Source organism: Malaclemys terrapin, chromosome 13, assembly GCF_027887155.1.
Source record: "Malaclemys terrapin pileata isolate rMalTer1 chromosome 13, rMalTer1.hap1, whole genome shotgun sequence".
NCBI classification, from domain to species: Eukaryota; Metazoa; Chordata; order Testudines; family Emydidae; genus Malaclemys; species Malaclemys terrapin.
The window spans coordinates 16,503,105-16,530,728 of NC_071517.1; the positions used below are offsets into that span (position 1 = coordinate 16,503,105).

Below are 27,624 nucleotides of genomic sequence, written 5' to 3' on the forward strand. Positions count from 1 at the left end.
TGCAGACCTTGCCATGCCCTTTGCTGGATTCTTGGAGGGCTGGTGCTACAGTTCCGTTCATTCTGTGTGCGTTTCCATTCCAGAGGGGAATTTCCAAGCAGCTTTGTGGTCTGTCCCTTGACTCCCTTCCCACTGGGAGCCCCAGACTGTGCAGTCTTGTTTGTTCAAATGCAATTTCTAATGTCTCATGGCTTAATGGGAAATGAGATGTTCTCATCAATTCTGACTGTCACTCGCTCCTCAGGGGATTTCAGATCCTCCCCGGCCCTCTCGTGATACTTCCCCACTCGCTGTAGCTGTTTCTCTCATTTTCATTTCCAGACTTTTCCAAATGCTATTTAACAGAATCGGTCTTTGAAGCTACTTGCTTCAAACTTTCTCCTGCTACGTTTTCCCCAAGCATGAATAAGCTGCAGCGTTGCCAGACGCCTAAACCTGGAGAAAGCGTGTCAGGTACCGGTTGGAACAGGGACTCCTGGGCTCTAGTTCCTGGCTTCACCACAGATTCCTGTGTAAAATGGGCCTGGTACTTAGCTCACAGCTGTGAAGCCATTGACAGCAGTAAGGTTGTGTCAGTGTAGAGCAGGTTGGACTTGGTCCTATTGTTGTGTGCCAGCCTTGTTCTGTACAGGTGCCCCGATAAGAGAGTAGTTCATTCTCTACATCCACTTGATCGTTGGCCTTTCTGCTGCGATCGCCAATGAAGGTGGCATTCTTTTTTGCAGTATTTCCACTGGGAACCAAACAGCGAGCGCTGGCTTATTTCACAGAGGCACCAGATGGTAAGGACGGTCGCTCATTACCAACCTGTGCTGGATCCCAGCTGGTGGCCTTGAAGAGAAAGGCTCTGTATTCCTCTGCCCATCCGCTGGGCTAGGCTACCCAGCCCCTATCCAACAGAAGCAGTGTCAGGGGATACTCTACTTTGATCCAGGGCTGCCCTTGGCATTTGTGTGTGTGTGTCACAGGATAAACAGAGACGCAGGAGTCTGGGGAGCAAGAACCATTTTGTATAATTTGCTGAACTCCTGCTAAACCTCGGCTGCCTCTCCTGACCCCAGCTGCCCTGCTATTCCCATATGCAAGCCATTGGCTTGCTATACACAGATTAAAACATATCCCCATTTCTGCTAGCAGAGACCCAGGCTGGACCCCAGTTGGCAGTAACTCCTGTTCCTCTCTGTCAGCCATTAATCTTCCCAGGAACACCCCAAATCCCCCATCCCACCCTCCTCTCCATGTCTCCTGCTGCCTCCCCCCACCCCTGGGTCCCCACCTGAGCATGGAATCCTTTCACTTCCACTTAACATTCTCGTATTTCGTATGCACAAAGATTGAGGAGTGTCTCTGGGCATCAGCATATAAATCAAACAGCTGCCGCTTCTGATCTGTGGAAGGGAGGGCGTGAAATACAGTGGGAAAGGGGAAAGGCAAGGAAGAGCAGAGGTGGTGCTAGCCCATTGGGGGCCCAATGCAGGAATATCCCCCCACCCCACCCAAAAAACCCCACAACACATACTAAAACAGCAAATAAAGAGGCCTTGAGCTGTTCAGGGCCCTAAGCAATTGCTCAATCTGCTTATGCCCAGCTCTGGCTCTGCGAGGAAGAGATCTTACAAGGGAGAGAAAGTAAAATAAAAGGAGGGAGGGAGGAAGAGAGAAAGTGCTCAGAAAAGGTTCAGTTCTAAAGGAATGAACTGAGACGAGGGGAGAATTTCCCACCTGGCAGCAGGGGCTGGGAGCGTAGCAGAGGACCTCAGGGCCCAATGCTCCTCTGCTGCTGGTCTCAATCAGGAGTGAGCTTAATGGAGTGAGACTGATGTAAATTTGAGAGCCAAATCAGGGGCACATTCCTGTGAGGGGACTAGAGTCACACATGTGACTCTGCAGAGCATAGTTGGCCAGTTTCTCTCTTGCTCTCTCCCACTGCCCTCTTGCCTGTCCTTCCCTTGCTCCCACCAGGGATCTTTTATGTGGGGCAGGCTGTTAAGGACCCCCATCAGGGAGGGCAGGAAATGCTGAAGGAAGTCATCTTGGGGGCTTTGTGTCTGCCGACACAGAGCGCCGAGACCTGCCCCACTGTATCACCTGTGGATCTTGGGACCACTCCCACTTTTATTGTCCCTAACTAAACAGATGCCATTGCACATCATCAGCATTTGCATATGGCTCAGGAAGGAGCTGCAGGACTGAGTGGTGGGGAATGCACAGAGCTAAGCCCTAGAAAGGTGACAGTCAAATTTACCCTCCCCTCATATACACAGTGTCCTCTCCCGTTGGCTGGGACATTTAGCGACCCTGACACCCAGTCCCAGAAATAAACGGCCACAATCTAGCCACTGACCCAATGCTTACCAAGCCAGCCCTACTGAAGAGGAATACAATAGCGGGGAGGGAAGGGTCTGTGTCCAGAGTCGACTGGGGGAATGGAGAGAAGACTGCGGGGGAAACCAGAATGCTAAGCCGTCAGCGAGAAATGTCAGCACACGGAGAGCACAACCAATTTTCTTTCAATAGAGTTCATGCCATTCCCGCAGTGCCTTGAATAACAAACTCTTTCCAGCACCATCCAAGCCTGAACGCTGGAGGAAGCTGCTGAGGAACTTAATTGATTAGCCGGATGCATGCGAGAATAGATTGCCCAGCATCAATGAAGTTACTGTCCTGAGAGCTAATGTGCGGGTCAGGATGATGCTGGAGGAACCAGCTGTATCTTCGTGTTGCACAGCCCCTTCTTTCAGTTCAGAAACAACGCAAGGTTTGTTTTTATTACGTGGCCGTTTTGCAGCCTCCCTGATACTATTGCTGGAATGCAGAGGGATTTGAATCCAGGCGCAATAGCCCGATCCTGGCATCGCACCAGCAGTTAAACAGGAAAGTGACAGCCGGTCAGTTGGACCCCAGAGCATGGGAGGGCACGCAGGTGACCAGACCAGTCAGTCATAGAGCCACCGCAAAGCAGTGTGGGAATAGTGGGAGCACTGCCAAACCAGTCTGAATGAGCAATGTGTGCACGCGAGCATCGGTGAGTACGCATGGCTCTTGCTACGCTGTCAACGCGTACTAGAGACTACGCTTTAACGGTGGAGCTAGTACACTTTTAAGGGTTTACAGCTTGGGTATGTAGGTCATTTCAGTGAGCACAATTCCAAATCGGTGCATAATAAACCTGCCTGTAAACAAGCCGTTAGGCAATATGGTGGTAAAAACGCCTGGTCCCTATCTGCGCTACAGCCTCCACCATTGCTACCAGAGGTGGACCTGCACCCAGGCGAATTGTGTCTCTCATTGCTAATGTAGCCAAGGCCTGGTTCTGTTCTGTCTCCTCCCCCAGGGCCCATTCCTGGCTCACCCCAACCCCCCATGGAAGCCAGTGAGCATTTTAGGTGCATCGGGAACGCAGGATTTGGGTCCCTGTGTCTCTGCCTCACTTGCCCACGCTCTTGGGGCCCCACTGGCCCTTCCTGTGCATGCCACAGCTGAGGGAAAGCGCTCACTGTGCAGCCGAGGGCCTGGGCTAGGTAGCAGTCAGCGCTTAGCTGATGAGACACTCACGCAACAAGTGCCATCGCACGCATGATCTCGGGCTAGGGTGGAAGCTGTGCCACATTCTCCACAGCCCAGCACGAGAGTGGGCCTGGGGGGCAGAGTGTGAGTGCCCAACATGAGACACATCCCAGGGCCCTGGTTTTCAGAGCCCAGGTGCGTGGCCCCTTTGGAACATCAGGCCCCTTTTAGGTGTCTCAGGTTGAGCATCCAAAAATGGAGGCCCCGAAAATGATGAGCCACTTTTGAAAATGTTAGGCCCCTGCCTCCATCCATGCTCCCCCACCCACTGAGCGGGTGTCTGAACGGGACCACTGCATTATTCACTCCGTGTCTCTAGCTCGGTCATCAGAGATGACTTCCGTCCTAGATCAGCCGAAGAGAACAAGAAGCCAAAAGTCTGGTAGGGCTGTGAACCTGCCTGTCATGTTTCCTGACAGCCGCAGCATGTTCCTTCGGTTTTGTTTTTAACCAAACTGTCACCGTATGTCACAGCCCAGGCTCAGGCCATTGGTCTAAAAACTTCTCAAGCCAAGAGAAGAAAGTGTGTTGTTGTTTTTCTTGCTTGCTGACAGTGAGCGCAGTGCCAGTGAGAGGGGCCAGCCCCAGAGAATGAGCCCTCTGCCCACAGAACAGGAACAGGCAGGACAACCGTAACCCACTGGTCTGGGTGTGCTTCAGTATTGCCAACCCCAAATGTTCAGAAATCATGAGTTGGGCTCACCCTGGTTGGATCCTCAGGGTTGACTGGGATGGTGACTGTCACACAAGCTTCCCCGATGTTTTCCTCATCGATATTCGACCTGGAGGATGAGAAGGGAGTTTAGTCCCAGAGTCTTCCTGGGACAGGGTCTGTTTTCTGGAGGAAATGGGAACAGAGTCTCAACAGGGTCAGCTGGCAAAGTATAAATCCTCACCCAAGGCCTGGGGCATCCTGAGGTTCTTGTGAGCAGAGCCAGGGCTCGGCAGCGCTAGGCTAAGCAGACTAAGCAATTCCTTCAGGCCCCAAGCAGCTCAAAGGGGCCCCCTATGAATAAGTAGTATGTGTTGTGTATGGTGGGGGGGCAAATATTCCTACTTAAGGCCCCCAATAGACTAACACCAGCACTGCTTGTGGGGTAACTGGGCCCTCATGAAACCCACTGGAAATGCAAGGGCTGGAGTCCAACATTTGGGACCCATCCCACTTCCCTGCAGGGAGGTCTGCTGCAGGCCAAGGGGATATGATAGTGGCTAATGACAGTGGTGACAGTGTCCAGGCAGTGCAGGTGAGAGCCGCCTAGAAATACTAATAAAAGGAGAAACTACAGAAAACAAAACAAAATTGTGAGGGGAAACCAAGACCCCCTGCTCTCTCCAGTGGGGATCAGAGGAAGAGGCAAAGCATTGTGGGATAGAGGGGGCACTCTGGCTGGATCCTGAGCCTGTCCAGATATCTTCCCATCGAGCTGTGCCTGGCCTCCGGCTACTTTTCGAGGGTCTGTTCCGCCAGTCGTGCTGAGATGACTGGCTGGGCTCCTTGCTGTCTGTAGTGTAACGGGATCTTGGGCTGGCAAAGAGGCTAAATGGCACTCATCCCCCTGGGCTGGGGCAATGCCAAACTCCATTAACTCCCGAGGCCCTAACTCACTGCCACCGCTCGCACACCATTCCCACTGAAGATAGAGGGCGCTGTGTGTGCGGGGCTGATCACTTGGCTTTCAAAGGCTGCAGAGGGAACAGACAATGTACGTATGTGCCTGGGTGCAGACTGGTGGTCGGACCGGGGAGTTTGCGTGTGTGAGCCTGTTTTAGCTCTGCCGATTCAATACACAGTTTCACTTTCCCGTCCCCTTTATCCTGACAATTATCCATCATCTCAGGAGATTATCTGACTGCAAGACAGATCTTCAGTCGAGTTGGCATAGGCCTCTATACCAGGCCAGTCCTTATGGCAGTGTATGTCTTCCCATAGCTCCTTGGGGCCGAATGAGCGGAGGTACAGAACGGGGATGGGCCAGTGCTAGTGAATCTTCTGGCTCATAGTGTCTGCGGGGAGGAGAGGAGCACATTGGACCAGCACTTAATTTTCCTGCCTCAGGAGTTTCTTTCCTCTCCCTCCCCATATTGACCACAGAGCTGTTTCTGTGAAGTGGATAAATTCCATAAAGGCTACCCTGAGAAAACTGAGACCCACAGACTCGCTTCACTTGTGACCTAAACCAGATTGGATGAAACCGAGTCTGAGTCTTTCAGAATTGCCAGCATGGAGGAGCCGGGTGGGGAGTCGACTAGCTCATCCTCAATTAATCCTGAGCCATCCCCACGGGGCAGTCGGATTCCTAGTCGAAATGCTTGTACCCAGCAGGGATTGTGCAGGCTGATCTACTGAAACTGGGAACTGCTGAAGCTTGGAGAACTAAGAGCTTAATTAAAGTGAAGGATTGAAGCCCCAAGAGGAAGGTGGGCAGGCAGGCACTGGGCAGTTCCTCCGCAGATGGGATCCATCTCCCACCTGTCAGTCCATACTAGGCCCGTGCTCGGCATTGCCAGTTCTGACCTGCATGCTCCCCTCATTGTTCCAGCCATGGGGCTCCTCCTGAGGAAATAATGGTGACCAGATTTGCTGCGTAGCTGTGATCTTTCCAGCACAGGCTAGGCATTGAGACTGCTAAACACAGTTCATCCTGGGGCTTAATCAAGATTTGAACCCAGGTCCTTGAAAGTAAAAAGCCAAGTGTATTAAATTATGGTGCCTCCACCACCTCACATCCTGTGGTTTACTTATATTATTATTACGTGTATAATCACAGCACCTAGGAGCCTAGTCCTGGCCCAGGACCCCATTGTGCTAGGCACTGTACAAACACACAACAAAAGACAGTCCCTGCCCCAAATTGTATCTGCTAGTAGCTCAGGTGTCCACAAATGTGCATTGGCAGTTCTGAGCCACTACCTGATGGCGCGTGCAGGCTGGAAACCAAAACCTGGTTTGGTGACATTGAAATGTCAATGTTGTTTTCCTTTCAAAGTGTTCAAAATGGCCTCTCTTTTGTTATATTTTGTGATTTTTTTTCTCTATTTTAAAAAAAAATAGCAAAAATGATCAAAATTGTTTAATATTTGAAAAATATTTTAAAACTGCACATTTCCCCCTCAAAATGAAAATAATTCAAAATTTTCATCAAAAATTTCAATTAAAAGAAGCCCACCTTTTTCCCTCACCAAAAAATCCTTGTTGTTGGGCTGGTGTTTCTTTGCAAGGGGCTCAGGCAGAGCTGTGATGATCACGGATGCAGAGATTATAACTAGAGGGAGTATGAAGTTCTGGGAGGTAAATTCCCATGCAGATCAGGTACACATAGCCACAAACGCTTGTCCCAGCTGAACCTTTTAGCTGGAGTCTCCCCCAACATATGGATTTTCTACATGCAATCTGGGCATTTACCAGCTTGTAATCCCTTCTTTATATTACTGTGGGGCACTCAAATCAGTCTGCAGCTTCTCCACATTTTAATCACACCTTAACTCAGCAGCACTGTGGGCTTGTGGAAGTGTAAGGCAGCACAGTCAATGGCTAGGACACTGGACTAGCATGCAGGCTAGCTGTGGCCTATTCCTGACTCTGCTACTGAGTTATTGTGAGCCTTGGGCAAGTCCCTTAACTTCTCCCCATTTCATTTTCCCTTATTGTAAAATGGAGCCAGCAATTCTGACTTCCCTTAACAAAATGCTGTGAGATCTGCAGATGAAAAGTACTTAAGTGCTACTAATAAGAAATACTTTGTTCTTCTTTAGCTCCTTTCACCTGAGGATCTCAACATACTTTAAAACCATTAGCTAATGGTTCACAGCTCCCCAACCTACAAGGTACATAAAGTAGCATAATCCTCATTTTACTGATGGGGAAGCAGAAGTGAAGTGACTCCCATAAAGCCATGCAGCAAGTCAGCGGCAGCATCTGAAAGAGAGCAAGGGCTGAGAAACCCAGCATGAAGTGCACTGTCTACATCAAGAACACATGCTGAGCGATGATTGTTAGGGACATTATCTCCCTGAGTGAGGAGAGGAGGATGCCACTTCTGAGTTATCCCCTCTCTCCTCACAAGTAAACACGACTGCCATAAAAGATCAACCATCTCGCATTATATATGTGTTCCTCTCCTTCAGCAGCAAAGACTGTTTTAGATGCCAGCTGGACGGGGGCGGGGGGGGGGGAGGAAAGTGCTTGCAATGTGCAAATACAAAGGCATCTGAAGACTGTTCAGCCTTTAGCAATGTCAGAGTTATTAGATCAACAAGAAAACAACAATAAATGTGTTTGTAGTTCAGTTGGAAAGAGAAGCACCTGAACTGTCCTGGGCAAACCTCCGTGGATTTGCAGCCCGGGTTTGGTTCGTACGTTTTCAGCTGAAATCTGGAAAGAGACGGAGAGCTGTGAGGCCTGGAGTCTGAGGAGGCCATTTCAGATTGCAAAAGCTGCAGAGGAGAAGGCTCTTGCACAAGTGCTAAGCCTGAGTGAAAGGACAGAGAGGAGATGGGTGAGGAGTGAGTGGTGGAAGCAGGAAGAGAGACAGAGACTCCATCTATGAGACAAGCTGTAGGTGAGTGGGGAAGTCTTTAAAGGCAAGGAGGGCGGTTTTGAATGGAGCCTTCCCAATGAATAGGAAACCAGCGGTGTATAAGGATGAGCATGGAGCACTTGGTTTGGTCTGCACATGACAGAGTCTGGAGAACTGGGACTTGGGGAGGCCAAAGAGGAGCAGTTTGAAGTAATGACCTGGAAAATCCGCCTCCGTGTTCCTTAGCAGGATAAAATAAACCACTCCAAATGCCCCCTGCCCGCTTTGGCAGAGGCTCTAGGGCAGCTGGGACAAGGGGTGAGTGGTTCAAGCTTGTGCAGCCATCCAGTCCACGTGTATGTTTGCACTAAACCTGCCAACTCTTGACATCAGCACTGAATTTTAGTCTTTCTATTAATTCCAGGCTCCACCATCCCTGGGGCAAAATGGGTCATGGGTTCGTTCTCACTGCCAGCCACTCTCACTGCAAACTAGGCCCAGTTACGGTGCCATGTGGCACCGGCTCATTGGGCAGAGCCCGTCACAGCCACAGCATGCTGGGGAGCAGAGAGGTGCTTTCCTGCAGTGCCATCGCTGAGCGATTATGTAGGGGTGCGGGGGGAGGGCTCTCTGCCTCCCTTGATCACTACTAGACCCAGCGTGTGGGAGGAGGTTTGTGAAAAGATGTCCCACATTCAGACCTGGTGTAACCAAGTGCAATATCTATGGAGTTTTCCCCATTTACACCTGGCCTGAGTTTGGGCCATTCAGACCGCGCTTAGGAGGCAGTGACAAACCCCATCCTTACACCTCAGAGATTAAACTGGAGCATGCCCCGGGGATAATATCGTTTTAGTGGCCATGTTGATTTATATAGGCCTGGGAAGGGGTGATATATAAGAAATACTCCGCAGGAAACATGCTTCGGAAACACCTCTGTCAATTACAATTCCTCCTTGCCCAAGGGGGAGGTGTGTGTGTGTGTGTGGGAGGTAGTATAATTATCACCTGCCCTATACCAGCAATAACGCCCCCTACCACAGTTGCACTGGCCATAAAGTTTGTGCATGGGGTGGGGGGAGGAGGGAGGGAGACAAGGGTCCATCCATTCCCTTCCCACCCGCCCCCAGAAAGGGGTAAACTGGCACGTCATCCCAGGTACTCCCAGGGGCCCATGGCCTGCATAGGTGTGTCAGGGTGGTTTTTTTTACACCCTGATTCAGGCTCATAGTCCCACTCCCAGTGTAGCCCAGAATACGGGCCACATGAGCTGACTCTGGGCATCAGGCAGGCGTATGGACCTGAGCACCGAGCGCACCCCCTGGGAGGCTGCAGGAAGACAAAATAGAATTCAAACCGTTTAGGTTGGAAGGGGGATGGGGTGGAGAGAGCAGGCCGGCCTCCCCCACTGGCAGCCTCCTTTCTTGTTTTCCTCTTTTTAAATGTCTGCTTCGAGTACAAAGGGTATTAGAACTTGGCCAATTCACTTTAATTATCTGACTGGCTGCAAATCTCTGTTTGTTTGTTTGAAATCCCTTCCAGGCCCTGACAGGAAAGAATTCCTGCACATTTGAGATAAAGGATGCTGAGATGTAGAGGAGGCGTTTCAGGGTCAACAGAGGAAAAGCCAGCCAGTAAACTGAACTGCTGCTGCTTCTCTTTATTATCATTACGGCTATTATTCAGTGCCATTTATGTTGCTGTGGCCTGACACGAAACATGACATGGATGCTAATGACGGATAGCGTGAAATGGACAGAAAGCAGCCTGGGTTTCAAGGGCCAGCCCAGCCCTGAGCAGCACCTTCAGTTTGTGTGGCAAGACACAATGTATTAATATATTATGCTCCCTACTTTTTTGTTACCCCCTTTCATTGCATCATGGCTAAAAGGAGATTGTAAGCACCTCTGGGCAGGTATTGAGCCATCTTGTTTGTTCTGCACAACACCTAGCACACTATGGGCTCCGTAAGGTAATTGCTATTTGCGAACAAACTTAGGGTTAGGGTTTTGTAAGTATTTAGGTCCCTAATTCCCATTGAAAGCAGTGGGAGTTAGGCACCTAAAGACCTTTAAAAATCTAGCCCTTAGCTTTTAGATAACACTTTCCATCTGTAGAGCTCAAAGCAATTGACAAAGAGAAGGGAAGTACACAGATGGGGAAACTGAGTCACGGAGCGGCACCATGACGTGGCCAAAGCTACACAGTGAGTCAATAGCAGAGATGGGGATAGAATGTGGGTCTCCCAACTCCCTTGTCCAGTGCCTTCTCCCGGCTGCTTCCCTCCTTGATGCTGTACAATACGCACACTTGAATGCCCTGGTCTAACAGACAGACGCTGAGGGTACATCTACACAGCAAGCCGCAGGCCAGGGCAGTGAGTCTCAGCGCCTGGGTCTAGAGCAGCAGGCTGCCGCTTGCCGTGTAGACGTACCCTGAGATGACAGGGCACACGGGGAAATCAGAGGAGAGAAGAACTTAGTGCTTTGGGGGGGTTTGTAGCATCCTTCTTGTGGAGAGCCTATCAACCATGACTCTGCAGGAGGGATGGGGTGGGGAAGGTGTCAGATGCATTAGGGAGATGTGGGAGAAGGAGGTGCCTGGGCCACAGATGCTGGCCTGGATGTGATGGGATGTTATAAGCCACAAGGCCTGAAATGTCATCTGGCAAGGAGTCGTGTGACGGGTGGAAAGGCAAAAACATTTCCCTCATGGGCTATGTGTGTGTGCACCTTCATGTGTGTGCTGGTATATTGTGTGTCCAAGCGTGTATGTACTGTGCACACACATCTGCAGTGGGTCAGAGACGGGCCTCAAGCAACTCCTTGATGTGATCACTCCCAAACACTAGGGAGTGTCAGGTCTGGATCTAAACTTCCAGGTCCTGGCCCATCTCGCCATGGCAGCCATTTAAAGTGATAGCCCTGGGTGTGGTGGTATGTGTGCACCCATGCTGCGTGTTTGTATACTCTGTGTGCACATGGCTGTGCACATGGCAGGTGAGGAATTTTCTTTACGTCCCTTACCCGTGGAAAATCCAGATCCCTAGTGTTATTGTCCAACAAGTACACATGGGCGTCCCCACTATGTGTATTTATTTTTTGTAATCGGAATGATTTATTTGGGGTACATGTGTCATAATTTACTCCTTCAAAGACAAGCTGCTGATACAATCTGACCGATGTTGAAACCCTGGCTGCCTTGACTGACTGGAACATCTGACATGAAGCTGAAAATTCAAGTGGTTTCTGGCTTCAGGTTGTATCTCGATGCCTCTGTGTGAGCTAGATACACCCAACAGTGCATTCAGAGGAGACTGCATTCAGGGTGGGTGCACAAATGGCTGAGTGGAGCCGCAGCGGGAAGAAGTCAGCAAAATAATAGGCTGGCTGGGTGAATCATTCATTTCTTCTGCTATCTGGTGGCATTTACATGTGATGTGAGGCAGGAGGTCAGTTTCCAGTCTCAGGCCAGGTCTACACTACAGACCTATATTAATATAACGAATTGTGAAAAAAATCCACCCCCTTGAGCAACATAATCATACCAACCTAACTCCCTGTGTAGACAGGGCTATGTTGGTGGGAGAGCTTCTCCCACCGGCATAGCTACTGCCTCTTGGGGAAGTGGACTAGCTATGCTGACAGGAGAAGCTCTCCTGTTGGTGTAGAAGCAACTTTGCTACAGTGGTGCAGCTGCAATGGCGTAGATGTAGCACTGTACATACCCTCAGTAGTGAAGGGCCTAAATCAAACTCCTGAACCCACGCTGCTTTTTGAATCTGTATCTGAAGTTTGCAGCCCAGGCCCTTACTAATATTCCACCCTGAGACAAAGGGGTCCATCAGTCAGTGCACCCAGTTCTCAGCTGAATTCTACCCTCAGTTAGGCCCCAATTCACATACACACATGTTTAACGTTTAACGTATGCTTACGTGACTTGATCAAAAGGGATGGATTTAAGTGTGCGCTTAAAGTTATTTGTATTTAAGGGCTTTGCTGAATTGGGGCCTGTCTGATTCCAGGGTGCAATCCAGACCAGTGAGAAGTTGAGTCACCACCTGCCCCGTAACCCTGGGTGCCTCAGAATGCTTTGCTGTTGTATCTCCCAACCTGGGCCACTCACAAACAACTTAAGAGCATGCAGGTCATACCCTGAGTATGTATATATAGCCACAGCCCTGGCCCAACAGCTCTGATCCCAGCAGCCTGTCAGCAGCACTCCAGTCACACTCTGGCTTCCACCAGCCTGGCAGGGTGGCCCCAACATACTCCCAGTCCTGAATTTCCCCCAGAATGTGTGTTCTGCACTGACCCTCTCCTGGGCAGTTCAGATATAAGTGGTCCGTTGCCCCTGTAAAGGGTCAATATGCAACAGTTTGCTACTTTAACTGGAGTTACCTAAACAGTTCTGTTGAAACACAACACTGAATTAGTTTAATTAAAAAAATAAAACAAGTTCATTTAACTGCAAAGAGAGAGATTTTAAGTGAGTACAAGTATAAGACATTAAAGTCAGAAATGGCTACAAGAGAAATAAAGATAAAACACTTTCTAGTAGCTAAAACTTAACAAGCTAGCAACGTTGCTGACCAAAATCTCAGATCAGGATCCCCCCCAAAGTGAAAGGGCTGATTCTTTTGATTTTGTGGGGGCAGGGGGTAGAGAGAGAAAGAGAGAGATGGGAAGAGAGAGATAGGGACAGAAATCGGGAGAGATCCCTGGAGGTGTTTTTTGTCTTTCACTTTTATAGTCCAGTCACCCTTTGAAGTGGATTCTTCTGGGGATTACCCCTCAAAACAAAGTTTATACAAACAGAAACAAAGGCAACTTTATGGAGTCTGGTGGTGAAGGTGGCTCCTTGCTCTTTCTTCTCCCCTGTGTATGCTGAAATGCAGATTTGCCTTGTCTCCTACCGGTTCCCCCCTTGATTTCTCAAGAACCCTGTTTACTACTTATATGTAAACTGAGGTAAACACACAGGCCTGTGTTTAGGACCGATCTGTTTAACAATCTTTGCTTAGTCGGGGTTGTGTGGGTTTGAACATGTGCTAACAACATTATACCAGAGAAATTCATAACTTTACATAGACTGTTGCTGCACACATTTCACCATGATATTATTGACCAGCAAGTTATTAGTTTTCAAATGAGACCTTACGAGGTATATTTTGCACAAAGGTTATTACAATGATGTGTAGGGTGTGAATATGGGAGTGCTTTCGGTCACAGGGCCTTACTTTGCAGTATGCCTTGTCCTGTGCAGGTGGGGTATAATTTCTGTCCATTGTGCTCTGTTTTTTTCTGGGGGGGGCACTTCTTTGTATCACCTTATTTGAACCTCTAGTGACTCCAGAGAATTAAATTTGAGTGACTCATCTTGCGCTTTCTTTAGTACAACTCGGTAACATAAAGGTCTTTCCTCCTCATGGTCTAATAATACCTGAATTACTGGGATCTGGCTCCCAGCCATATACCTAAGGCCAACTTGATATGCCCAGCAATAGGCTGAAATCTGAGAACACAAAGAGCAGAGGTAACAAACTAGACTTCCAGTCTGTTCAGCTACTCTGCTTCCCACTTTCTTTCATAGACTCCATTTGTAGATTGCTGCCCACAGGAAACATTGAGCAATGGGGGGCTTTTTTAAAATAAATTCCAATATCCTTTTTTCCTAGCCATATATTTAAGCAGGTAACCGCAGTGGCCGGTCTCAAATCCAAGGCACGCTCTGCTTTTCCTAGCCTCACGTACCCATGGCGTTTGCTGCTAGGCAAGATTGTGATGGGCAGGGCTCCGAGATGGAAAGTGAGTGGCATCATTCAATTGATACATTTAGTAAGTAAGAAAATTTCCCCAGGTGGAAATGCTTGTTATGCTAGAAGAGTGAGATCAGGTAACAATATTGGAAAGACGACCTTCCCCTGCAATTCTGGGGGAATCCTGGACCCATTGAAATCAACAGAGGTTTTCCCCTTGATTTCAGTGGAGACAGGATTTTATTTTACCCCTGGGATCGATCGATCATCCCTCATACACCTTGCTCATCACCCTGGCATCTGAGCTGGGGATCAGCAGTAGCACAGAAATATTGTATCCCAAACTAGAGCTCAAACTGCTTTGTAAACAGTGATGACTGCCATTAATTTGTATGACTGATCCAGGAGAACCCATTACTTATCTGTTGAAATTGATTAATTTTTGTTTTTTCACAGCACCTAATTAACCTGAAGAACTCATTTGCACAAAATCTTCCAGTGGCCAAGAGCTTATTAGCATTCAGAATAGAGTTAGATATTTACAGTGATGATAACATCCACCGTTGCATGAGGCAGGATAGAAATATGTAACAGATATAAATCCCAATGCTCCAGGGCATAAACGACTCCTGACTGACAGAGGTTAGGGAAAATCTTCCCCGATGCGCAGATTATTCCATACTTGTCCTTTATGGGGTGTCTTGCCCTTCCTGTGCAACATCTGGTACTGGCTACTGTAGAGTTTTTTAAGCAGGGATAGAATTCTCTATTCAGTTCTATAGAATGGTTCATAAAGCCTACAGAAAGGCTATCATTTTCTATTGAATTCTATGGGGCTTTTCCATACACTACAATTGTAAGGCAAAGTTCTGTCACTGGAGATTTGTTTGACATGAGCGCCCCCTAGAGTTGAAGGAAGCGTCAAGATTCTTAAGCAGAATTGCAGATAAGCAATGAAACATGTAAGGTACCTAATGCATGATGTGCTTAGTGGAACCTCGTTAATTCTCACTTTGTTAAGCCACAAACTCCACCGCTCACACAAACAAAAAGCTTTCTCCGTCACCCAGCAAAGATTTAAGAGTGGAAGCACGGTTGTAACCAGAGACTTTCTCATTTCTACAAAATAGCCCCTGGAACATTTTTTGCTTCAGTGTGAGTGTAGAAGTTTAAATAATTGCCGTGAATTACACTCATCTCAGATAAAGGACCTAAGTACATATTGTGGCACTTATTTATTGTGTTGGTTTGCTTACTTGCTATTTAGCAAAATTAATTCATTTGCTCTATGGGTATCTAGCGATCTATCTTAGGCTTTTACTGCTGCCCATGACTGTAGTATCTGAATGCCTTCCATACAAAAGCTACAGCAATAGCAAAGTCCCTAACAAGTCTTTGGCTCTTCTCTCTTTTCAGGCTCTAAGTTCTGCATGGGGTAGGCTTCTAGTTTTTTAGGCTTTGACAATTTTTTATTAATTCACCTTTATTGTTTTTTATGGTTGATTTATTAAGGGTTTTTGTTTGGTTGGCCGATTTTGGGGTGTTTTAATAACTGGGATGACAAATGTACCCTCATTGTGGGAAAGTGGATAAAAGTTTACAGAATGTTTCAATCACCTATAATGATAAATGGTGATGGGAAAAGGGGAGACAGAGAGATTGAGTTGATGGGTTTCAGTCCAGCACCTAATAGGCTGGTGCCCACTTCGCACAGAAGCACCATTCAACTGGCACTAGCTGGCACCCTCTGCAGAGAGGCTGAGCACTGAATGGACATGGAGACTGAACTCCAGTCTCATCCCTGGAAATGGTTTCTCCGGGTCAGGTAATTGGTGGGGACGGGGGGCATTGGTGGGTAAGGGTGAATGGCTGGTGCCCATGCTCTGTAAGGCCTCTGGTTAGACAGAGGGTGACATCCAGAGGCAGTACAGTCATGTGGTTAGTGAAATGGTCTGTGAGACCTGGGTTCTGTTCCCACATCTACCACTCACCGGCTGTGGGACCTCAGCTGACTTCACCTCCATTTCCCCTCCCACGCTTTATTTCTCTCAATCTCTTTGGAGCAGGGACTCTCCCTCAGGGTATTTATACAGTCCCCAGCAAACTATTGTAACATTAGTAATAATTAGGAGGTCATTCGTTAGGGCTTCCACCAGCACTGTGCTTCCTGGGAGGATGGAGGAGAGGGAGGATTCCTAAGAAAGGGTGGGGGGCTCTGATTTCTAATGTAGGGAAGATGCTCAGGGTTTTTCCTGTGTTAAAGATTATACACCTGCAGGTTAAAGATAGCATCTATGCATGAGCAGATAAATCCCAGAGGTGTAGAAATGGATACTTTATATACTTGCTACTTTTGCTTTTGTTCCATTTGATTCTTTTATAGCAGTATACATTTTGGCTATTTAAATTTTGTTACAATTCATGGGTTGAGTGGTGCCCTACTGATTTTACAGCATCTTTTAATAATAAATGATAATCAGACCACTTATAGCATGCATTACATATTCAAAGTATTATACACTCACTTACTAATTAATCTCTAATTAATCCAAAACCTCTAGCTAATTAGCCATTTAAAATTAAGGCTGGTACTGCCTGTTGGAGATGCAGAGCTCTGTATCAATGCTAAGTATGATCATATTTTTATTATTAACTGTGAAGATTCAACAAACGCCATTAATAACTGGTAATGCTAATACTGTGTTCACAGAGGCACTAGTGCTTGATTCTGAACTCACATCCGTGTAAATCAGGAGAAACTCACCGACATCTAATCAGATCTGTCCATCTATCTATAGTGTACTATTGCTGTGGTTTCTGTGCAGCTGACGTGGAGTTACACCAATGTGACAGCAGCATATGTGAGATCAGGACCAAGCCCGGGGTCTGAATTTGTTTCATTCTTTATTATTATTGTATTTCTTCTTTGTTAAGTGCCAACAGGAAGCATGGATCTGTTCTAAATCCAAAATTAGACAATCCTTGTCACAGAAACTTACAGTGTAGAGAAGACAAGATGTAACAGGGAATTTAGAGACGGGCATCACAGAGAATTCTTTATTTATGTTATTAGCTCCTTCACAAAAAGGGTGAGGCTTTGGGTCTTTCGTCATTTAGTCTCACCTTAGCTATCATCTTGTATATGGTATAGTGCTCCACCACTGATGCCAGCCTTTAATGCCCATTAGTCAAATTTCCAACAAGCACTGTTGTACTTTCTGCCACAGACTTTTATTCTGTGTGAGTACGATACCTAATCCAGTGGCGCCTGTTCCCTCTGGTGCTGTGGCTGTACAAAGAGGAATAATAATACTTTCAGGAAGGGCTCAAATGGAGATATGGAGGCAGCTTTGTGAACTCTGCTAGGTAGAGCATTTAGCATGGAAGAAAGCACCAAGACAGGAGTGGGAGAAAGAAATTAATCAAATTCTGATCTGATGTGCAGCCCCATTGCTTCTGACTGCCCAGGCCGGTGTAATCCTGGGCAGAATCTGGCCTTCCCATCAGGCAAGCTCATTGTTAACAAAGTTAGCAGCTTGCCCCATGGAGCAGCAGCGTGTAAAACACCCGGGAGACCCAAGCGGGCTGTACGATGAAAATACCGCCACTCCCTCCAAAGACTCAGCCTCCCTACACAGAAGCCCACTAGCGGGCCAGACGAAAAAACTACATTTCCCACAAGCCCCTCTCAGCCTCGCGAGAGGTGAAACGAGACTTGCAGTGGATAGGGCGGGACACTTCCGGCTGTTGCGGTCTCTTCCGCTCGCTGCCGGCGGGGTGGCGGGTGAGCTGGTGGTGAGTACATTCGGACTGTGGCAGGATCCGATGCCATCCTCGGTAACGGCGACTTGTAGGCAGACGCGGTCTCGTGATATGTGAGCGGGTGGCAATTGTGCATCGCCCCGCGGTGCATCAGTTGGGTTGGTGCCCGGTCAGCGTGTCGCTTTGGTGGTGTAAGTGCTGCCCCCTTCCCCGTCAGCCTGTGCGGAAGATCTTTGGACGCAAGACCCGTGGCTGCCTCTAGCTTGTTCTCTCCTCCCCGATGGGGGAGTGACTAGGGCCCGGGTGCCCCTCTGTCAATTGCCCCTGTTCCTCTGAAGCTACTGGCCCAGCTGGGTATGGGAAAGCGGCTGGTGATAAGATGCCCCAGTTAACCCCTCTGGTTTCCCCTGTTGCAGGTCCCTGCCTAAAGCATGCGGGAGGAAGGAAAGCCCAGCAGCACCCCGCTGAGTCCTGGTAAGTGGGCAGCTTAAATGACAGTGCAGCACAGGGGAAAACTGCTCTACATTCATCTGGCAGCTCCCCCTTCCCTGCCTCTGGAAAGCTTCATTCAAGAGCCTGGGCTGAGGCACCCGAAGTCTTGGTGTAATTCAAGTTTAAAACCCACCCCTTCTAGGTCATGTGACTTGCTGGGCCATTGAGTTGTCCCTTAAACCAGGGGTTTGTGACCTTCTTTCGGAGGCACCCCAACATGCTATAAAAACTCCATGGCCCACCTGTGCCACAGCAACTGTTTTCCTGCATATAAAAGCCAGGGCTGGCCTGCAAGCAGGGCAACTGCCTGGGCCCCATGCCAGGGGGAGCATTGTGAAGATAAGTTGCTCAGGCTTTGACTTCAACTCTGGGCTGCAAACTTGTATGATGGGGCTTTGGCTTTCTGCACTGGGCCCTAGGGAGTCTAACACCAGCCATAAGCATGGTGGCCCTGAAACCTGCCTGGGGGCCCTCACTCCCTAGTTGAGGGACACTGCCTTAAACTACTCTAGGGTTCTCTGCGTAACTGTATATGCACTCATAGTGGTTCCTGATTCTACCCAGTGGGCATTGCTAATGGCATCTGTGCTAAATGCGTCTGGGGGGTGTATATGTCACAGGAATGTTAAGGTTTGTGGCTCAAAGGGACACCTCCTATTCAGATATTCTGTTCCAATGACTCCTGTATATTATTGCCTACTTTGAAGGGACAGCTTGAATCCTGCTATTGTTGCTGAAGTCATTTCCTTTTGGCTGTAAACTGAAAAGCACTTCTGGTCTTGGTAGCTCATGGGAAATGTCTGAGAATTTTTACTTCTAAAGGGAATGGTTTCCCCAAAGGAACAGAGACTGAGAGTCTGTTCCCTTCCTTGCTCAAACATTAGCATTTTATGCACTTCTTTGACACCTTAACAGGAAGTCAAGGTAGGGGAAGTAATATCCTTTCGTTGGACCAACTGCTGTTGGTGGAAGGGACAGGCTTTTGGGTTGCATGGTGTTCTTAAAGTCTCTTTTGGTTTCTCTTAACATGAAACAGTCAGTGTGAAATCCAGTCAATATAACAAAGCTAAGTTATGTCAGGTTCTCCTGATTGCCCTTGCTAAATACGGCTGTTCTGCAAAACATGAACGTATAATTGTATATGGTGTGTTTCTCTCCTGCTATGTGGGAGAACTGCACAAACAGGGAAAACCAAGAGATTTTGGAAGTGTTCTTTAAAGTCTATAGGGATCTTTTCATTCACTTCAGTAAGGTTTGAACCATTGCCTTAACTGATTATTTGGGTAAACAGTACAGCTAACAGTATAATATGCTGCATGTGTCTATGATGGACAGAGTAAGCTTTTTAAAAGGTACAGTCGAATCTGAGTTACGAACACCAGAGTGACTATTCAGTTCATAAATCACACGCCTCATTTGAAATGGGAAGGACACAGTCTGGCAGTAGCAAAGATATTGGCGGGGGGGGGGGGTGGAAGCAAATGTAGTACAGTACTGTGTTAAACAAAGTTTCAAAGCTGGGTTAAATCAATGTTCAGTTGTAAACTTTTAAAAGAACGAACATAATGTTTTGTTCGGAGCTACGAACAGCCTCTATTCCCGAGGTGTTCATAACACTGAGCGTCTACTGTAAATAAATTTCTCCTTTACTCTTTTCATTCCGACTAATCTTAAGGGGTTCTGGTAGCGGTGACAGAACAAAGTGATTGATTTATTTTTAAACTGACTTTCCCGTCAGTGTGAAGTGCTTCTCTGAGCAGTTCTGGTGTGAATTCTACTACAAAAGCAATACTCTGATACTAGAAAGATTTGTTTGTTTTTTGGAGTGGGTGATGAGTTTGGCTAACAAACAGCCTTCATGCTGAACTTGCAATGCCTTTGCACAACACAACCTCTAACTGAAATGTCCAATAAAGAAAATGAGTGCTATTGAAGGTGCATTCTGCTGATGCCACCAGATGTCATCACATGGGGTGGAGAGCATGGCGATCAAAGGAACAGATACAGTTAGAGTAGAACCTTTGGCTTTGCACACACCGACTTTGCCTGGTACGGGTCTTAACTGTTTTGAAAGCTGAGCAGGTGATGATACAAAGTTATCCCTGTCTGAAAAGGATCTTTTCACTTGTGGAGTTGTGACTCTGAAGCTCAGCACTGCAAACTTGATTTAAGGAAACCCAGAAATGAAAGCTTGTCTGATTGTATGTTGACTAACCCTAACCCTGTGACCTGTTCTTAAATTCCCAGGGTGCAGCACCTCTTTCTGTTTGGAAATCAAGAATGAGGCTTTTGGATGAGAGTATCCCTCCCACTAACCACCCATGAGTCTCTAACGAAGGTGAAAATTCCTTTGATCAGCCTGTGTTTGTCTGCTCATCTGCACAATGGTGAGGCATGTTAGCATCTGTCTTGTGCTGTCAAAGTCCCTTTCGTTGTTGTTGGGAAATGGAGGCAAGGCTGCTCTATTCAGTGGTTTTGGATGACACTGTTGTGATCCCTAGAGCTAATGAGTGCAATGCTTGATTATTGTAATTATTCTGTCTCTCCCTCCCACCTGTCCTGGCTGCTGGTTTGTTGCAGTAGACATTTGAGTGCAAACCCCTTTGCTATCAAAGACCACAAGTTGAAAGGTAGCGTTCCATGAATGGGCATTTAAGTCTGTCATTGTGCTAGGCTGGACAGCTGGGTGCTGTGACAGTCAAAGGTGAGTGGGAGAATGGAGTACGGAGGGATTAGGTGACGCTCTGCTATGGAGATGCAGCTCATCCCACAAATATATTTGTTAAAGGAATAGAGCTAGTGAAAGAATAAATAATTAGTCTGTGCATTGATCTGGACTTGCGCTGAAGCCTTTTTAAGCTTTCTTTGGCTGGAGGGGAGGCATAGATCAGAATCACCAAGTGATGACTCAACAGGGAATATAAAAGCTAAAGGCACCTCCAAAGGATGTATTAATAGTTTATTTTCCGTATGTCCAAATGTATTTCATGTAATAAGCCCTCAAATGTCTTACAGAAAGTGCTGGTGGATTCTTCCTGTATGAGAGTTTGGGGGGGGGGGTGTTACAATATTTCCACATAACGTTTGTCAGAAGCTGGAAATGAGCGATGGGATGGATCGCTTGATGATTACCTGCTCTGTTCATTCCCTCTGGGGCACTGGCCACTGTTGGAAGACAGGATACTGGACTAGATGGACCTTTGGTCTGACCCAGTATAGCCGTTCTTATGATAAGTTCTTAACAAGGTGCAGGGTAGTCCAACTGGTGGCCCCCAAATATGTCCTCTACACAGCAGACCTGCTCTAGAAAATGGTGTCCTCTGTGCAGCATGACCTTGCACGCGTTGTATGTGACAACATCGCATGGAGGACACCATTTTGTAGAGCATGTATTTCTGTATGTGGCTGGTGGAGGTGCCCCAAAACTAGCATCCGGCCACGAGCACTGAAAAGGTTGAGCCAAGAGGGATGCCGTTGGCTTGAAATACAGCGAATAAAAATGAATTTTAAAGTAGCTTCAGGTAATGGACCTTCCCCTTCTTGTCCCTGCCAGCGTGTAGTTTTACAGCCTTGTCTCGCATGCAGGGGAAACTGACACTAATCACCCAATTTTGATCATATAAAGGGCCCAAATTGGGAGGGGGTTGGGGAAGTGGTACTTTTCTTTTTTCATTTTAGTAACTATAGGTAACACTTTAAGTTGGTGTCCCTGTAAGCAAGGATTTAGAATGAGAAATCTTGGGGGTGTGGATGCCTTCTCTTGAGTGGGTGACAAGTAAACAGCTGCAAAGAACGTCCTTTGGCCTCATGCTGGGCAGATCTCTAGTCTGAGTGCTGAGCTGGTGATGATGCTAAGTTATCCCTGTCTGAAAAAGAAAACTTCCTTTGTGGAATTCTGACTCTCTGAGGCTCAGCACTTTCACGTCTGCTTTAATGAAATTGAAGGATCAAAGTTTACTTTAAGGACTGGTATAATGAATCTTTAATATGTGGCTTGTACTTGCATTCACAGGATGCAATGTGTCTTCCACCCAGTGATCCAGTACTAAAGAAAGTGCCTGTCTCAAGCCAGGAACTGGTAACTTTGACTGCAAGCTGGTAAGGAATTGCTAGAGAAATGTTTGCCTCTGTGCCTTGTGAGAAATCCACAGGCTTTTTGATCAGCAGAGGTGGGTCATGGCGTGCAGAGTGCTGATTCCTTGAACCTATTCCTTGCCAGGGAAGCATAGGAATGTAGTGGGTGATCATTAGTGTGTTCAGCTGTTGCCCTCCTGAACAGATTGAATCCTGTCTCTTAGCAGGCTGTAGCCTGATGTGTTGAATGACAAAGGGCCGAGGAAATGATGGTCCAAATGTTGCCGAAAGGAGCAGAACTCGACTTGATGTCCAGTTTTCTACACATTCCTCCTCCCTGCCAGTTGCTTAATCTCTGTGAACATATCTGGGTTATACCTGCATTGGGCAAGGCTGACAAACTCTGCAGAGCTCTTCAAATGTATCCTAACTCGGTTTTCAGTCTGCTTTTCTGTCCCTTGAAGTCTGTAAGCCAGTGATGTGATGTTATCCCTGTCTGAAAACTCAGCTGTGAGGGGAAAAACAAATATTCTGAGGCTTTTGAGCTTTGCCCCCGGCAGTTTATTTTCCTACCTTGGTGACCTTTGTAGAAGATTAAAATCTGAAAGACAAGATAAATGATAGGATGTCCTTTGAGTGTCCCATTTGTCTGTGCTGAATCCTATCCTGGGCAATCATCACAGCTTTGTCTTGGTGAAATCCTATAGAACTTGCACTTGGGGACATTTCCCAGGGGACATCCTTTTTCAACATAATGGATAAATGGAACCCTTCAAAATAGGCATTGCCCAGTTTGGTGCATTCTGTAAAATCTTTAGCAAACAAAAAATTGGTTGTGGATTTCATGTATGATAAAGGGTTTTTTAGAGACGCATGTTGCTTGCCCTGGCTAGTGGGAAAATTTGAGAGACGTTTGTGCTTAACTTGAGTGATCAACCTTCTGTTCACTTACAATCTGGTTTTTGTCTGTTACCTTGACACTGCAATAACACTCAGTGTTTCTGGTTGAACCAGCTTTGAAGCTTGTTCTGCTGGCAAAATGCTGATTTCACTGATTCTAACTGGTGGGGAGACCTATAGGCAAAACGTTGGCTATAATAACTTGATTGTGCCTTCTGCGGTGGCTCTTTTTATGGTGTCAACAAAATGTGACATCAGAGGAATATGCTCCTGGGAGCCAGGATTTGGACTGGTCCATAACTACTTGATCTATGTGCTGTACCACTAGCATGTCAGAGCAAAAGTAGTGTTCCACCTCCCCACTACACTGGTGACAATTGTTTCTTCCCATCCCAAAGCGATAGGCAGCAGCCAAATTTGGGATAGTGTTTGAGTTTCAAGTACATTGCATAATGCTCTGTTCAGTACGCTGACCTGATCAGTGCAAGATGCAAAGACATAGTAAGAGATAAGAACATAAGAATGGCCGTACCAGGTCAGACCAAAGGTCCATCTAGCCCAGTATCCTGTCTACCGACAGTGGCCAATGCCAGGTGCCCCAGAGGGAGTGGACCAACAGGCAATGATCAAGTGATCTCTCTCCTGCCATCCATCTCCATCCTCTGACAAACAGAGGCTAGGGACACCATTCCTTACCCATCCTGGCTAATAGCCATTAATGGACTTAACCTCCATGAATTTATCCAGTTCTCTTTTAAATGCTGTTATAGTCCTAGCCTTCACAACCTCCTCAGGTAAGGAGTTCCACAAGTTGACTGTGCGCTGCATGAAGAACTTCCTTGTATTTGTTTTAAACCTGCTGCCTATTCATTTCATTTGGTGACCCCTAGTTCTTGGATTATGGGAATAAGTAAATAACTTTTCCTTATCCACATCACTCATGATTTTATATACCTCTATCATATCCCTCCTTAGTCTCCTCTTTTCCAAGCTGAAGAGTCCTAGCCTCTTTAATCTCTCCGCATATGGGACCTGTTCCAAACCCCTAATCATTTTAGTTGCCCTTTTCTGAACCTTTTCTAGTGCCAGTATATCTTTTTTTAGATGAGACCAAATTGTACACAGTATTCGAGATATGGGCGTACCATCGATTTATATAAGGGCAATAATATATTCTCAGTCTTATTCTCTATTCCCTTTTTAATTATCCCTAACATCCTGTCTGCTTTTTTGACTGCCTCTGCACACTGCGCGGACATCTTCAGAGAACTATCCACGATGACTCCAAGATATTTTTCCTGACTTGTTGTAGCTAAATTAGCCCCCATCATATTATATGTATAGTTGGGGTTATTTTTTCCAATGTGCATTACTTTACATTTATCCACATTACATTTCATTTGCCATTTTGTTGCCCAATCACTTAGTTTTGTGAGAACTTTTTGAAGTTCATTACAGTCTGCTTTGGTCTTAACGATCTTGAGCAGCTTAGTATCATCTGCAAATTTTGCCATCTCACTGTTTACCCCTTTCTCCAGATCATTTATAAATAAGTTGAATAGGATTGGTCCAAGCACTGACCCTTGGGGAACACCACTAGTTACTCCTCTCCATTCTGAGAATTTAGCATTAATTCCTACCCTTTGTTCCTGGTCTTTTAATCAATTCTCAGTCCACGAAAGGACCTTCCCTTTTATCCCATGACAACTTAATTTACTTAAGAGCCTTTGGTGAGGGACCTTGTCAAAGGCTTTCTGGAAATCTAATACGCTATGTTCACTGGATCCCCTTGTCCACATGTTTGTTGACCCCTTCAGAGAACTGTAATAGATTAGTAAGACACGATTTCCCTTTACAGAAACCATGTTGACTATTGCTCAACAGTTTGTTTTTCTATGTGCCTGACAACTTTATTCTTAACTATTGTTTCGACTAATTTGCCCGGTACCAATGTTAGACTTACCGGTCTGTAATTGCCGGGATCACCTCTAGAGCCCTTTTTAAATACTGGTGTTAAATTAGCTAACTTCCAGTCATTGGGTACAGAAGCCGATTTTAAAGGACAGGTTACAAACCTTAGTTAATAGTTCCGCAACTTCACATTTGAGTTCTTTCAGAACTCTTGGGAGAATGCCATCTGGTCCCGGTGACTTGTTAATGTTAAGTTTATCAATTAATTCCAAAACCTCCTCTCGTGACACTTCAATCTGTGACAGTTCCTCAAATTTGTCACCTACAGAAGCCATCTCAGGTTTGGGAATCTCCCTAACATCCTCAGCTGTGAAGACTGAAGCAAAGAATCCATTTTAGTTTTTCCACAATGACTTTATCATCTTTAAGCGCTCCTTTTGTATCTCGATCATCAAGGGCCCCCACTGGTTGTTTAGCAGGCTTCCTGCTTCTGATATACTTAAACATTTTATTACCTTTGGAGTTTTTGGCTAGCTGTTCTTCAAACTCCTCTTTGGCTTTTCTTATTATATTCTTGCACTTAATTTGGCAGCGTTTAAGCTCCTTTTTGTTTGCCTCACTAAGATCATTGTTTTCTCCTCAGGGAACGCGAGAGCCCTACTGTCCTCTGTCATGCTCCACTTTATTTCTCCATCCCTGAATAACCCCTTGATTCTTTTATCAAAACAATAAGAGTAATAGCATTGAGAGCAAGAGGAGAGGCTACAGCAAGAGATTGGACATCCAATCAAAGATTTACGTTCTATTCCTGACCTGCAGCTTGACCTTGGGCAAGTCACTTAACTTCTGTACTCCATGTCACAAATGAGGAAAGAGAAGAATGCATACTTGCCTTTTTAAGCACTCTAATCTTGAATTTAAAAAGTTTCCAAATGACTGACCATTAACTGCATTCTTTCTAGCAACTCACTGTAATTTAAACTCCAACAGGATTTGAAGGTGTGATCGATCTGCCAGAGGTCCTTGTAACATGTGCATGGTTTCCTGACCTGGAATGAATTGGACAATGGATCCAAAGATAACCGAACTCCTTTAGGCTTGGAGGTTGGTATGTGGGATGGGGAGGAATGTAGTAGAAAAGCAGTGGATTTGTTTTAAGTGTTTGGTGTTTGATATGCGGTAGATTGGCAGTGAATTCCTGTACAAAACTTTGTTCTATCATGTGGATTTTTCATGTCACACTTGGTGCAATGTCAGGATTTGTTTAATTAGAAGGCATAATTTATTGAGTAAGAAACTGGAGCTGTCTGCTCCCAGGTTGCAAATAAAACAAAAGAGAGGCTAGAAATAGAAAATAAAAGTAAACAGTGTTCAGTACTTGTGGAGATTCAGGAATTGGTTCAACACAAATCTTATTTGCAATATCTAGATAGCATCTGTTTTTTGTAGACTTTGCATGTCAGTTGACTTTGATAAGTCTCTAACTTCAGGATGCTGCTGCAAAAGAGGAAGAATGATCTGAAGCAAGGTCTCAGTCAGTCTGTCTCCTATATAGTCCTTATTTCTCAGTACTTCTCATTTGGTACCTGATACCCACAGGTGACGTCACCAGCACCTAACTGCAGGGTTTCCTCTTTGCTGTTAAGCTTGACACAGCTCCGTGGTGTCTGTTAAGGCAAGAATGGGTCTGAGACTCAAGTGCTGAAAAGGGACAATTGCTTGGAGTGCTAGGAACATGGCTCCAGTGAGACTAGCTGTGACATTGACAGGACCAGCCTTGCATCTGATAAAGTGCAGGTCTTTATCATGCCAGTCAGTAATAGAGCAAGAACCGGCCTGTCCATCATTTCAGTTAAGTCTTGCCAACCTCCTCAAACGATCTTCTTTGTATTCCTGGTAAAATAAAGATGGATGGCTCCTTTGTGTCCTTGGTGCTTGGCCACCTTCCCTACTCTGATTTTTTTTTTTTTTTTTTTTTTTTTTTTTTTTTTTTTTTACAATAAATTTGACAGCACAGAAGAAAGGGGCTTGTTAATGTTTTCCTTTACTGACTAGATCCTGTTTTGTTTTTTCCCCCAACAGGGCTGGCTGGAGAAAAGAGCTGTTGACCAAGGAGGTTTTATCTTTCAGAAATAAATCATCAAAAATGTCGGGTGTCTTGAGTTTTAGTGATGTTCTAAACCCAAAGTTAAGTGAGTCTAACCAGCCCTTTCACCTATGATACATCAGACTCTATGCTATATGACTGTAAGGAGAAGGGCGAGTCCCTCATTACTAAAAGAGGCTACATCACCAGGCTATAGAAAAAGCTACTAACATGCAGCACTTTACAGGGCTTTGAGAATGTAAGGCCCTCCATCCAGGGGCTTATGGCTGGAACAGTTTTCAGATATGGTTACAGCCTTCCATGACTAACCTACCCCTATAGAAGGCAAGAGATCTGCTTGCACCAGGAGGGTATAGTAGAACTGTTCCCTAACTGAGCTAAAGTTCTAGATCATCCATGTTGGGCACTGATGTGGACTTGGACGATTCACATCCCCCATCTGTTAAATGCAGATAATGTGTATGTGCTTTACAGATATGGAATGAGTCAGTCTGAACACTGCTAGTTTCTGTATCTTGCAATACATAAAATCA

The 27,624-nt window shown here is 46.3% G+C and overlaps 1 long non-coding RNA gene and 2 other non-coding genes across 5 annotated transcripts; all 3 read left to right on the plus strand.

Moving 5' to 3' along the window:
* Positions 1-17,595: 17,595 nt before the first annotated feature.
* LOC128847544 (uncharacterized) lies at positions 17,596-27,133 on the plus strand. 3 transcript variants are annotated; one of them, XR_008446913.1, is made up of 6 exons: positions 17,596-17,640; positions 18,024-18,081; positions 20,347-20,486; positions 22,112-22,197; positions 25,975-26,088; positions 27,067-27,133. It is a non-coding gene; the product is annotated as an uncharacterized LOC128847544 (long non-coding RNA). The 3 variants fall into 3 exon arrangements; XR_008446914.1 differs by lacking the exon at positions 17,596-17,640 and adding an exon at positions 17,652-17,682; XR_008446915.1 differs by lacking the exon at positions 17,596-17,640 and adding an exon at positions 17,777-17,798.
* Positions 20,174-20,251, plus strand: LOC128848489 (small nucleolar RNA R38). Its single transcript, XR_008447049.1, has one exon. It is a non-coding gene; the product is annotated as a small nucleolar RNA R38 (small nucleolar RNA).
* On the plus strand, positions 21,934-22,013 carry LOC128848488 (small nucleolar RNA R38). Its single transcript, XR_008447048.1, has one exon. It is a non-coding gene; the product is annotated as a small nucleolar RNA R38 (small nucleolar RNA).
* Positions 27,134-27,624: the final 491 nt, after the last annotated feature.